Consider the following 11,292-nt stretch of genomic DNA (forward strand, 5'->3'; position numbering starts at 1 on the left):
TTTTCCCCTTATAAATGCGAAGATAGTTACCAACGAAACCATCGTTAAAGTGTATATGTAATATGAATATCAGGAGAGAAAAGACAAAAAAACGAAGAAATCGGAGACAGAAAGATAGATCAAAACCTGACGTGAAAGGGCAATCATAAGAATCAGAATTCGAAACTTGAAAAATGAAAAAAAAACAAAACCAAATGAAACCGAGTATACCAGGATACAACATAAACTGAGTTAAGTGAACAACTGTTATCTGAATGTGCCACTTTTTTACACTTATGAAAATATATATTTTAATACTCATGGTACTTACAGAAAAAAAAAAGTGAGGAATTCTAGAAAGCACTGTTTTGTCAGTCTTGTGTATTATAAGGCAAATGCCTACCTTTTACACAGTCATATATTTTTCCCGTGAAATTCATGTTAATCGAGCTTCACATGCAATTCATGTGAAATTCACATGAAATTAACATGATTTTCATGTGAACATTTCGTGTGAATTTCACGTGAAGGCTCCATTCACCCAAATTTCACGTGAACTCTGTCACTTTGTTTATTTGTTCAATTCAGGTGAAAATCATGTGAAATTAGTGAAAATCATGTGAAATAATTTTGCCTCTGTAATATATCTAATGTATATTATGAAGTGTGTTTAAATCTATTTCGAATATCAAATTTCGTCTTTGTTCAAGCAAATTATCAAAACGATACACTCGTTGATATTTCAAAAGAAAATTATAGGGTAAATGATTCTAAAAACAAATCTTTTTCATTTAATTTTATAGCGTGTTAAGTTTATACACTTTCTATTTTAAAGGACTTGCAACAGACAAAACCAGAGTCGACAATGAGAAGATCTTCAATTCATTTCTTAAACAAGTACTATCTTTAAAAAAGATATCCGACGCAGTATTTTTTTACTTTCTTTTACTTGGCACCTGGCACGCAATGTTTGATAGAGTTTTTTTCGAACGCACTAAGCTATCAGTATTTAGCCAATCGAGAAACAGAATTGCGATCTGGTGACTTGCGTTTCCATGGAAGACCGTCTTTAAGGTCAAAGGGTAAAAAACGAAACTATACCGACTGCGTCGGAAAAAGGGAAATTGTGAATAGTATCTAGACTTCAAGTAATGAAAACGAAGACAAAACAACGATCAATATACAGAAAATGTAAAAATCATGCAGAATATCGACACAAAAATACCTAAGCATCAACAATGGAACAATTCAAATACGTCTAAATCCAAGTACACCGCCTGAACGTGAAAACAGGAAACAATGACAATCTACATACACAATGTAGCGAACCGAATAAAATACTGGAAGATAAGCAACACGAAAAAACTAAAGCAGTAGCAATATGAAATCCCATGAAAAAACTGGGAGTGTTCAGTGTCGCCAGGTTACTGTGTTCCAGAAAGGTTGGAAAGGTATAAGTTACTATGCAACTAACCACACCGGACACCACAAAAACTGAATCACATGTACCATTCAATGTACCGAGAAACACTGAAAGAAAGTCCGAACAAGAAATATTTAGCAAACGAAGTAATTAATGCATTTTTTTCGGTCTATGAAGAAATAACCTCAAACACGTGGTGCACCACGGGCATTGAGGTTATTTCAAAAAAGCCCCAAAAACATATAGCCGTCATTCCTTATGATTTAATCTCATTATCAACATTTTTAAACAAGTAAATCAATAAAAAGGGTTGATGACGTCACAGTCACATTACAAGATTTGGTCTATGAGATGATGGCCAAAATTTTTCATCCAATTAGAAAGCGTGTTACATCAGAAATTAAATCATTTAAGAGTAAACGAAGTTAACAATTATAACCTATCTAAATAATGCAGGCCCGTTAATTCGTATGATTCTTGGTTTGGTTTGGTTCTGCTTTTGTTGGGGGCTGGGTTTAATTCGCACATTTACGGGCTTTCGGGTACCTTAGCTAATTTGATATTTCTATAATGAAAAGAAGGTGTGTCGATAGTGTAATAAAGCGACTTGTTTCTGGAAAAGGGTATTTGCATCTTTCAAAGATAATCAACATGTGCTGCGCAATAGTTTGGGTAATGATCAACTTCAAGATATTTATTTCAACACGTTATCGGGAGCATATAGAAATCTTACTTAACTTTATTTATCTTAGATTTTGTTTGTCAGACAAAAATGTCAGATGCGTGATTGCGGAAAGGTTGAATAAGCTAATGTAATATAAATTATTAAACAATGTAGTTTCAAGCTAGATGAGTTTTTTGGCAGACAGAAAAACTTTTGTTAGTAATGATCTGCATTTCGGTTACGGTTTTCTTTTATGAGATTGAGAAGTTCATATAATTATGATACGACATTCGGGTGTACTAAAGAAGCAGCATCTATACGTATATATAAGCGAAACAAATAAGTTGACTCAAATGTGAAAGATTTGGTTTATTGACAAATGATGACCTCCTCCACTAACCGACCTCGTTATAAAAAACCAAATTGATTGAACAATGATAATGAATATCTTCAAAAGACTTGGGCCAACTTTCCACTTTTGAAGAGGGAGTATAACATAAATTTAACCTGCCATTTCGTTTTAAATGCATGTACCAAGTCAAAACCATTGCTGTACCAATTGCTCCGATGGTGTTATATCTATTAGCCAGATTTATGTTGGACTTTACTTGATCATGAATCGGATTAGTGTTCGATACTTTTTGTAGGTGCCCTTATTTATCATGGAAAAGTATTTCACAGAACTTCCATGCTATTCGTAACCCCGGTATATATCAAGGCATGAAAACAAGTCATTATTTTTTCTAATTTGTCTACACGTGTGTTGTCTACCTCCTTGTGATTCTTCGCCAATTCGCAAAATGGTAAAAAGGGACTTTTCTACAAATTTAAATGAATGTCTGACATTTAAATATTTTTTGAAACTGACCTAAGTTAGAACCCTGGAGGAATAACACAAGTCCATTAAGTGTAATTTTGGGTCTCTGTATTTCCTATATCTGTTGTACAATGATAAAATATATAGTGACTGAAGAAATCCATAAACTATTTGTCCTTACTGGTATTAATTATTTGTCTGTTTTGCTCATTCGTTGTCTAATACAAAACTCGCTTAAGGCTTTTATGTCACAGCCAAGAAGAGATAAAGATAGTTTACGTTCAGTATAATAATTTAAGACCTATACATTGAAAAATTTGATTTGAAAACTGTTTGTGTTTGATATTATAACACATTTTAATCTAAGTCTAAAATTTATCAATGCATAAAATATTATTTCCTGAACATTGTTGATCTAACCATTTGTAACGACACATCGTCATTAGCACTAGATTCTCAAAAGAATATCAAACAAAGACAACAATTTTACACAACTTAGCAATTAAAGCATTTATGATTAGGGACTTCTTATGATAAAACATCAATAGAATTTTATCACTTAAAACACCTACAACAACTATTTTCGCATTTCGTTCCTTATCTAATGTTGTTTGCTAAATAGCAAATGCTCACATTAATGCAAGCGAAGTTATCGTTAGAAGCAGGTATAACATGAACAACAAAGAAAACTGCAAATAGAACATTACATGAATAAAAAGGTACAAAGACAACGTCAAGGAGAAGAACTAACAACTTTTAACAAATTATATCTGATCAAATTGGGTTGAATGAGTCCCATTGATTAAATAAGGACCACATATCAGGTATACATGAAGGGTAACTAATCTCTGGTCTCTTAAAAATAACCTAATTAACTTGGAATTCTATCAAAATGATAATAATCTTGTTTAAACTGCATCTCAGGACGTTAATCTTGAATACCGATGCCTATAATTTGTATGCCCCTGCACACAGTGGTTTGTGATTATCCGTCATTCAAACCATCTTTACTGCTACAACAGACAGGTTTTTTCTGAGTTTTTGGATGTACTGTGGAAATAATTTGTTTGTAGGTGTAAATTAATCAAATTTAAATCGTTTTCTGCTCAGCTACGTTTTGACTTGAACTTGACTTGCATTTTTTTATGACATCTAAGTTTTAAAATGTTGTGTTGATCATGTTGAAAAACTATTGTAGTGAACTACGAAGACACTTATTTGATTTACATATTAAAGGATTATAGAAGATGTTGATCCGTATATTTGGTATATATGAAGTAACAATGATACATGAAGTATTTAAGGCTATCACATTCATTTTGTTGCAAGTCATTGTACGTATTGGATAATTTCTAGTTTTAAATAGTCATTATGATTCACACTTATCACAAAACACTCACATTGGCAGAATTTGGGATTATAAATTTAACTGACTTAAAATAATTATACAACGCGTGATAAATATTGTGTGTATATAAAATGACGTCAAACTAATCAAAATAAACAAAATCTATAATCATCTAAATTCACGCATGATTAATTTCAATCTGTAGGCAATATTCGTTTATTCAATTTCAAGCTTCAATCATATGATTGTTGCTTATATTAGAATTTCCAGGCTTAATACGACCTATAACAATAATGTTTGGACTATAAAAAAGCATATAATGACACATAACAACATACAATATAAATGACGTTTATCCACGCACATAAATATTTCTGGCCGAATCAAAAGATTTACTATGATACTATTGCTGAAATACATGAGCGAAATGAAATTATTGAAAGTCTTTGACGAAATGTGTTGATAAGCTCCATGTAGCATTGCATTGCCAATAACGTCTGCATAGAGTACTGCTGGAATTACAAGTTAACCGTACACGAAGTGAATTTCAGTTGCAATGTTTATCAATATCATATAATTGCTGTTGTTATCAAATAGATGATCACTGAGAACAATTCATGGTATAAACATTTATTTTAATACCAGAAGACAAATTACAGAATGTACTTCGGCAAAGCACTACAGACCTTATTATAAATAAATATGCATGTGTTGTACTTTATACTGGCTAGCTGCAATGCTTACATTAGAATTTCCAGGCTTAATACGACCTATAACGATAATGTCTGGACGATAAAAAAACATATAATGACACATAACAACATACAATATAAATGACGTTGATCCACGCACATAAATATTTCTAGCCGAATCAAAAGATTTACTATGATCCTATTGCTGAAATACATAAGCGAAATGAAATCATTGAAAGTCTTTGACGAAATGTGTTGATAAGCTGTGAAAGAGGTAGTGGGTAGCACTTTTCACTTACTTCTCTTCATCCCCATTCCCTCTAATTTCTCCCACTTTCCTCATCGTTGTTACATTTTTTCTCTCGCTAAATCAAAAAGGGAAACAAATCTCACCAATCCTGACACCTTTACCCCTATTTCCCGCCTTCTTATTCCTTGATGCCCGACTCTAACCTGTCCACCGTTCCTAAATAGGTTGTTACAGATAACAACTTTTTGTAGCATCATGGGTACTTTTTAGAAAACAGAAAGACTTTTCATTGAATTTTGTCCATAAATTGTTCACAGAAAACAGATAAATGAATCATAAATTCAATATTTATATTTTCTTTTGATTTTAGTTCAATCCAATACGAAATCTCTAAAATGTTTTAAAATTTAACACGCTTTGATGAAGGTTCTTTTCCACTGGCATTTAGCGTTTATATTAGCATTTAGCGATTTGGAAGTATATTTTTTACAGATTTTGCCTTACCAGTATTAGCTTCAGTAGTATACCTTTAATAGAAAACTTTGTCGATCATAAATCCGTTTCATATATAGTTGACTTCGCATGACGTGGGGTGTTCTGACATAATTTTCGGCGTGTCATTTATAGAATGTTTTTAAGTAAGTTGCAACTGTTTATGATGCTACTTTGTAATGAAATGTTATCACTTTAAGGTTTAATTTGATAAACTCTCTATATGGAGGTTAGTGAACAGGTGATTTCTACATCGCACTTATCTTAGCAATTTATTTCAAGATTTTTCAATTTTTCATAACCATCGGCTGGAATTGATTAAGGATAAGATTTTTTGTAAATAGTAGTATACATGACTAGAAGTATTAATATAGACATGAAATTTACTTTGCTATCTCAGAGGTGTTAAACCATTATCTACATTGCATGATAACCAGATTGGAAACTCAGACATTTGTACTTATTAACCACGTACTATTTTAGAAGTTTGACACGTTATCATGCCACTTCAAGTTACTTACACACTCCTTGCAATATAGCATTAAGATATTTATGTTGCATAAATATATAAAATGACACCAATGATGGATTAGCCGTTCTCTGAAGGAACATGTCAACTAGTTAGAAGTGTGAAGTAAGTTCCCTTATATTAGTTGATAAAGAGAAATTGTTGATCCAGAAAGAACATAATTAAAAGACGAATCAGTTTTGAAACATTGTGAACTCTGTTTTATCAGTTCATTACATTTTAGACGGTAAATTAGTTTTTTGTTATTTATTGATTTTTTTCTTATAAAACATTTTTATTTTACAACTAGCTGCACAGCAACGTTGGAAAGACACCGAAAGAAATCTAGTACAATGTACAATACACTAAAAACAATTTTACTTTCCGTATAAACTATCAACGTGTAACGGTGTATTGATTAAGTGTCTTGGGAAGTATTCTTGCATAATTTTCTTTTAAAATATGTCAGCGATGTGAACAGTTTACGGTCGATTTCACGAGCTTGTTAATGGTCATGGGGTGGCCATCTTGTTCCCAAGTTACAGATTTGTCCACAATGTCATAGTTTCCCATCGTCCTTCCTTTTAACCGGAATTTAACATCATCGCCTTAGCAAAGAAAACTTAATAATCTGCTATATATGATTTGATATGAGCAACTTGGATATATATAATATTTTTTTTTTGTGGGGGGGGGGGGTGTGGATAAAGTGTCGCGATATGGAGCTCTTTGATAAACGTCTATATACGTGGGTTGATACAACATATTTTCCTTCGATGCAAAAAATATTGAACCCATACAACAACAGATATAACTGTAGTAATGTTTACATTGAGGCACTTGTTGATGAACAAAATTCCGAGCATTACCTAGAGCAAAAGTCTAATATTGATATAATTTATCAAGTCACTTTCATATTTGACGTATAATAGCGGCTAATCAAAGTTCCAACAAAATAATTATTTATTCTATGTAATCCCTAGAAAAGAAAATGTTTCAAATTAATAGAGTTTACATTTTTATTTAATATTTTAAACATTTCAACATTGACCATAATATCTGTAAATATATGAAGGAATTTTGTTCCTATCAGCTATATGTTTAGCTGATATAGCATTAAGCTACGATCAACACTTATTTTTATGAATATAAAGAGGAGAACAAGTATATCTTTCGAAGGGGTCGAGAGGAAAAATAGTAAAGACAATCACCCTGTGATTTGATAAGGGTTATTTGAGGGCAATGCTTCCAGTTTGTCTTTAGAACACATCACATTGGTGCACGCCCTTTTCAATTAATGAGATTAGTTATCGCGTCTTTATCTGTGTTTATTTCTGCAAAATAGATTGATTTATACAATATCACATTAATGCAGAAGGTTTGGCTCTCATTTATCGTTGTTGTTGATTGATGTAGATTGATTTTGATTCGTGTGACCCGAAATTGCAGCAGTAGTTCTCGTTAACCTTTAATAATTGATTAAATTCTATCTCCGAATTGAAAAGTTTCAATCTTCCTTGAATTATCAGTGTGAACAGTACATAGGTTGTTCACTAAATGTGTACAGCAGATATCGCATTACCAACTTATATAGTACTGAGTAGAATAAAAGTGGATCATATAACGTTCTGTGTATCTGTTCATGGTACCTTCAGCTCTTCATCAGCAGTATACATACCACATACGTGGAACCATCATCTCGATAACTCTATAACAGCAGGATACCACGAACTGACACCTTCAGCTCTATATCATCAGTATGCATACCACATACGTGGAACCATCATCTCGACAACTCTATAACAGCAGGGTACCACGAACCGACACCTTCAGCTCTATATCATCAGTATACATACCACGTACTTGATTCCTTCATCTCTATTTCAGCAGTATACATACAACATACCCGATACCTTCAGCTCTGTACCATCAGTATACATATCACGTGTCTGGTACCTTCATCTCCATAGCATCAGTTTACATATTACGTACCTGGTACTTTTATCTCCATATCAGTAGTACATGTATGTATACCACGTATCTGGAATCAGCAGTATACATACCACTTACCTAGAACCATCATCTCTGTATCAGAAGTATACCACGTGCCGATACCTTCATCTCCATATCATCAGTATACATACCACGTACCAATACCTTCATCTCCATATCAGCAGTATACATACCACGTACCAATACCTTCATCTCTATATAAGCAGTATACAAATTATGTTCTGTTATCTTCAGCTCTATACCAGCAATATGCATACCACTAACCTGGTATCTTCATCTCTACATCAACAGTAAAGATGCCACGTACCTGGAACCTTCGTCTCTATATCAGCAGTATAAAGACAAACAACCATTTTTTTTTCGGGTATTACCAATTACGTAAGTAATCTCTTTTCTGCAATTAAAAGACAATTAATGCTTTTACTCATTAACTAGCAAAGAATGTGAAAAATATACAACATATTTTACAAAAAAGACTTTTGATATACAACGTGGTTAATGGGTTCATTTGGGTCATATAATAATCAAACATATGGTCTATGCGGTAGCTTTACTTTGTGTGCTGTCTATCTTCACTATAATTCTGGAGTCAAAGCCAGATAACCATACTTTGAATCATTGATTGACAGTGCCGAATGGATAACGAAAAAAGCATCAGAAGAGAAAGACAATTCAGAGATGTCATAATTAAAACACATGGCCAAAGACACGAAACAGAGACGTTATATACATTCAACCATTCATAATAACATAACAATACATTTACATTGCATTTAAAAACTGGGAAAAAAAGAAAAGCAAGACAGTACGCACAAAATTTAAGCATGTGAACTAAGGAAACGACCCAATAACAAACATGTATCATTGTTTTAGATACGTGCTTTACTAATCTGGATAATGTACGTATAAATATGTAAAAAGGTTTTTTTCATGTTTTCAAATCGGGATACTGAAATTTCAAGGCACAGTACATTTCAATCTTAAGGTGTAGACGTTGGAATAACAAACAAATAAATCAAGTCTGAGAGACGTTTTGGCTTTTTCTCTAAATAAAAATGTTGTGAAAATTCACCTGTTGTCATAGAAATACCTTATCTATTACAGTCGAACTAATAAATAATTAATGTTAGTTATATGGGCTATCGCAGGCTATTATATCAGCTAACATGATTAAGGTTGTTTTCTAAACAGAGGATGCTTAAGTTGGTTTCTTTTTTGTGTATGTTGTATTTCTCGTCATTTTGTGTGTTATTCTCAGTTCTTTTGAATATCGTTAGTGCATATTTTTATTAAGTTTATATACTCTCAAGAACAAGATACACACCTTCCCAAAAACCATGAAAACGCATTTCTGCAAGTTCAACCCATAACAAACTTCTGTCACATCTTTTCCATCATTTTAGCTGACAACACCTCTGTGTAAGTTTCATGGAATTAAAAAATTACATGTAGTAAATACATGTATACGTACATCTTTTCTTAATGTACATTCGTATCTTACAAGTTAAGAAGTTGGTGAGTGTGTATAGTCAAACCCTATAACATCTTTGTAAACGAAAACACATGACATTAATAAATCTATCAAAATAACTACATTTAAACAAAGTAAAACACCAGTACAAAATATTTACATAAACACAATATTCAATAATAAAAACATAAAACATAATTTGGCAATCTGGGGCTACTCGTAGAAAAGAAACTTATTTTAGAAATTAGTAACTGGGGGGAGCCCAGCAGATACATGAAATATGTAAAAAAAAAAAATGAAAATGCATGTAAACTCAAAAATGAAAAAAAAAAACCAAAAGTACATTGTATCTGGAGTAGCCCGGCAGATACTGTATAAATTTTGTCTAATCTTAGTACCTGGGGGAGCCCGGCAGGCACGCCTGCATCCTAAATCTTAGTGTCTGGGGGAACCCAGCAGACACGCCTACAACCTTATCTTAGTACTTGGGGGAGCCCGGCAGGCACACCAACTGACGTTTGGAAGCTGTGAACTAGATATGTGGGGTAGCCTGGCAGATGCCACAACTGATTTCTAAACATTGAAAAAAACTTTAAGGAAGTAAAAGATAACCTGGGGGAGCCCAGCAGGTTAATAACATAAAAGCATTTGTGCAATCTGAATTGGGGATTATAATTCCAGAAAAATGGAATTGAAAACGCCAAAAGGAGTATTACGAGTGCCCCCAAGAAGATTGCTCCACTGTATATATGAATTGTACATTTAAATGTAGGTGCTGTAACCCACTATAGTCAACAATAAACATCGGGTGGAAATATTCATTTGAATCTTGCATGTATAATTGCATCTACTGAAGTCCTCATGTACCTAGTATAAAAGTTTGATGACCATCGACCTGAAGTTTGAATCAAATGATCTTCGATTCCTGCAGCAGTAGTAGCTGCCCCTATACGAAAAGGAATGACAACTGTATTTGGAATCATCAATACCTAATGAAGATAATGCATGTCTAAAAAAAGTCAATGAACTTGTTTCTACTCAATGGTGCTCCTTTACAGCCTATGAAAATAGCTGATGAACTAACTGCACATGTTTCTTCCTAAGTTCAATAAACTGTTTCATACAATGTACAGGTTTGATATTTTCAGATTCAAAATATGAATATTTACACCCTGTCTGAAAGGATCAGTCTTCGACATTTTCAAATTCAAAACATAGTAAGACCTATTTATATCAAAAGTAATATCTCGCATTAAGATACAGTTATCATGATCCATTTACTGGTAACAGTAAATTCCCCACAACGTAAAAGCTAAAAAAAGGCTAACTGACAAAGTGCTAACATCATAGAGACTAGAAAAGGGGACAAAACTTTTTTTAAGTAATTTACAAATCTCTGTCAAAATAGATAGAGTTACAGGAAGTCTTTTCTTTAAAGCTAAATCGGAACCTTGAATTCGTTTGATACCTCTCAATATACATTCTAATCTATCACTATACCTGAGTGGATCTTTTCTAGCTTTTCTTAAGTAAAAAAGCCCAACTCCAGATAGATAAATCTTAATATTGGCTAATCTGAGATCTAAGGCTTGATAACAGTATGTAAAAAAGTGAATTAATAACTCTTCGTCTATA

At 32.9% G+C, this 11,292-nt stretch overlaps 1 long non-coding RNA gene across 3 annotated transcripts; it reads left to right on the top strand.

Moving 5' to 3' along the window:
* Nucleotides 1-6,058: 6,058 nt before the first annotated feature.
* Nucleotides 6,059-10,785, top strand: LOC148622455 (uncharacterized). 3 transcript variants are annotated; one of them, XR_015920653.1, is made up of 4 exons: nt 6,059-6,299; nt 7,829-8,564; nt 9,060-9,085; nt 10,430-10,785. It is a non-coding gene; the product is annotated as an uncharacterized LOC148622455 (long non-coding RNA). The 3 variants fall into 3 exon arrangements; XR_015920651.1 differs by lacking the exon at nt 9,060-9,085 and having other exon boundaries at nt 6,067-6,299; XR_015920652.1 differs by lacking the exon at nt 9,060-9,085 and having other exon boundaries at nt 6,075-6,299; nt 8,061-8,564.
* Nucleotides 10,786-11,292: the final 507 nt, after the last annotated feature.

The sequence above is a fragment of the Perna viridis genome, chromosome 3, assembly GCF_037379345.1.
Source record: "Perna viridis isolate PV_CMFRI_1.1 ecotype Kerala chromosome 3, ASM3737934v1, whole genome shotgun sequence".
Lineage (NCBI taxonomy): Eukaryota > Metazoa > Mollusca > Bivalvia > Mytilida > Mytilidae > Perna > Perna viridis.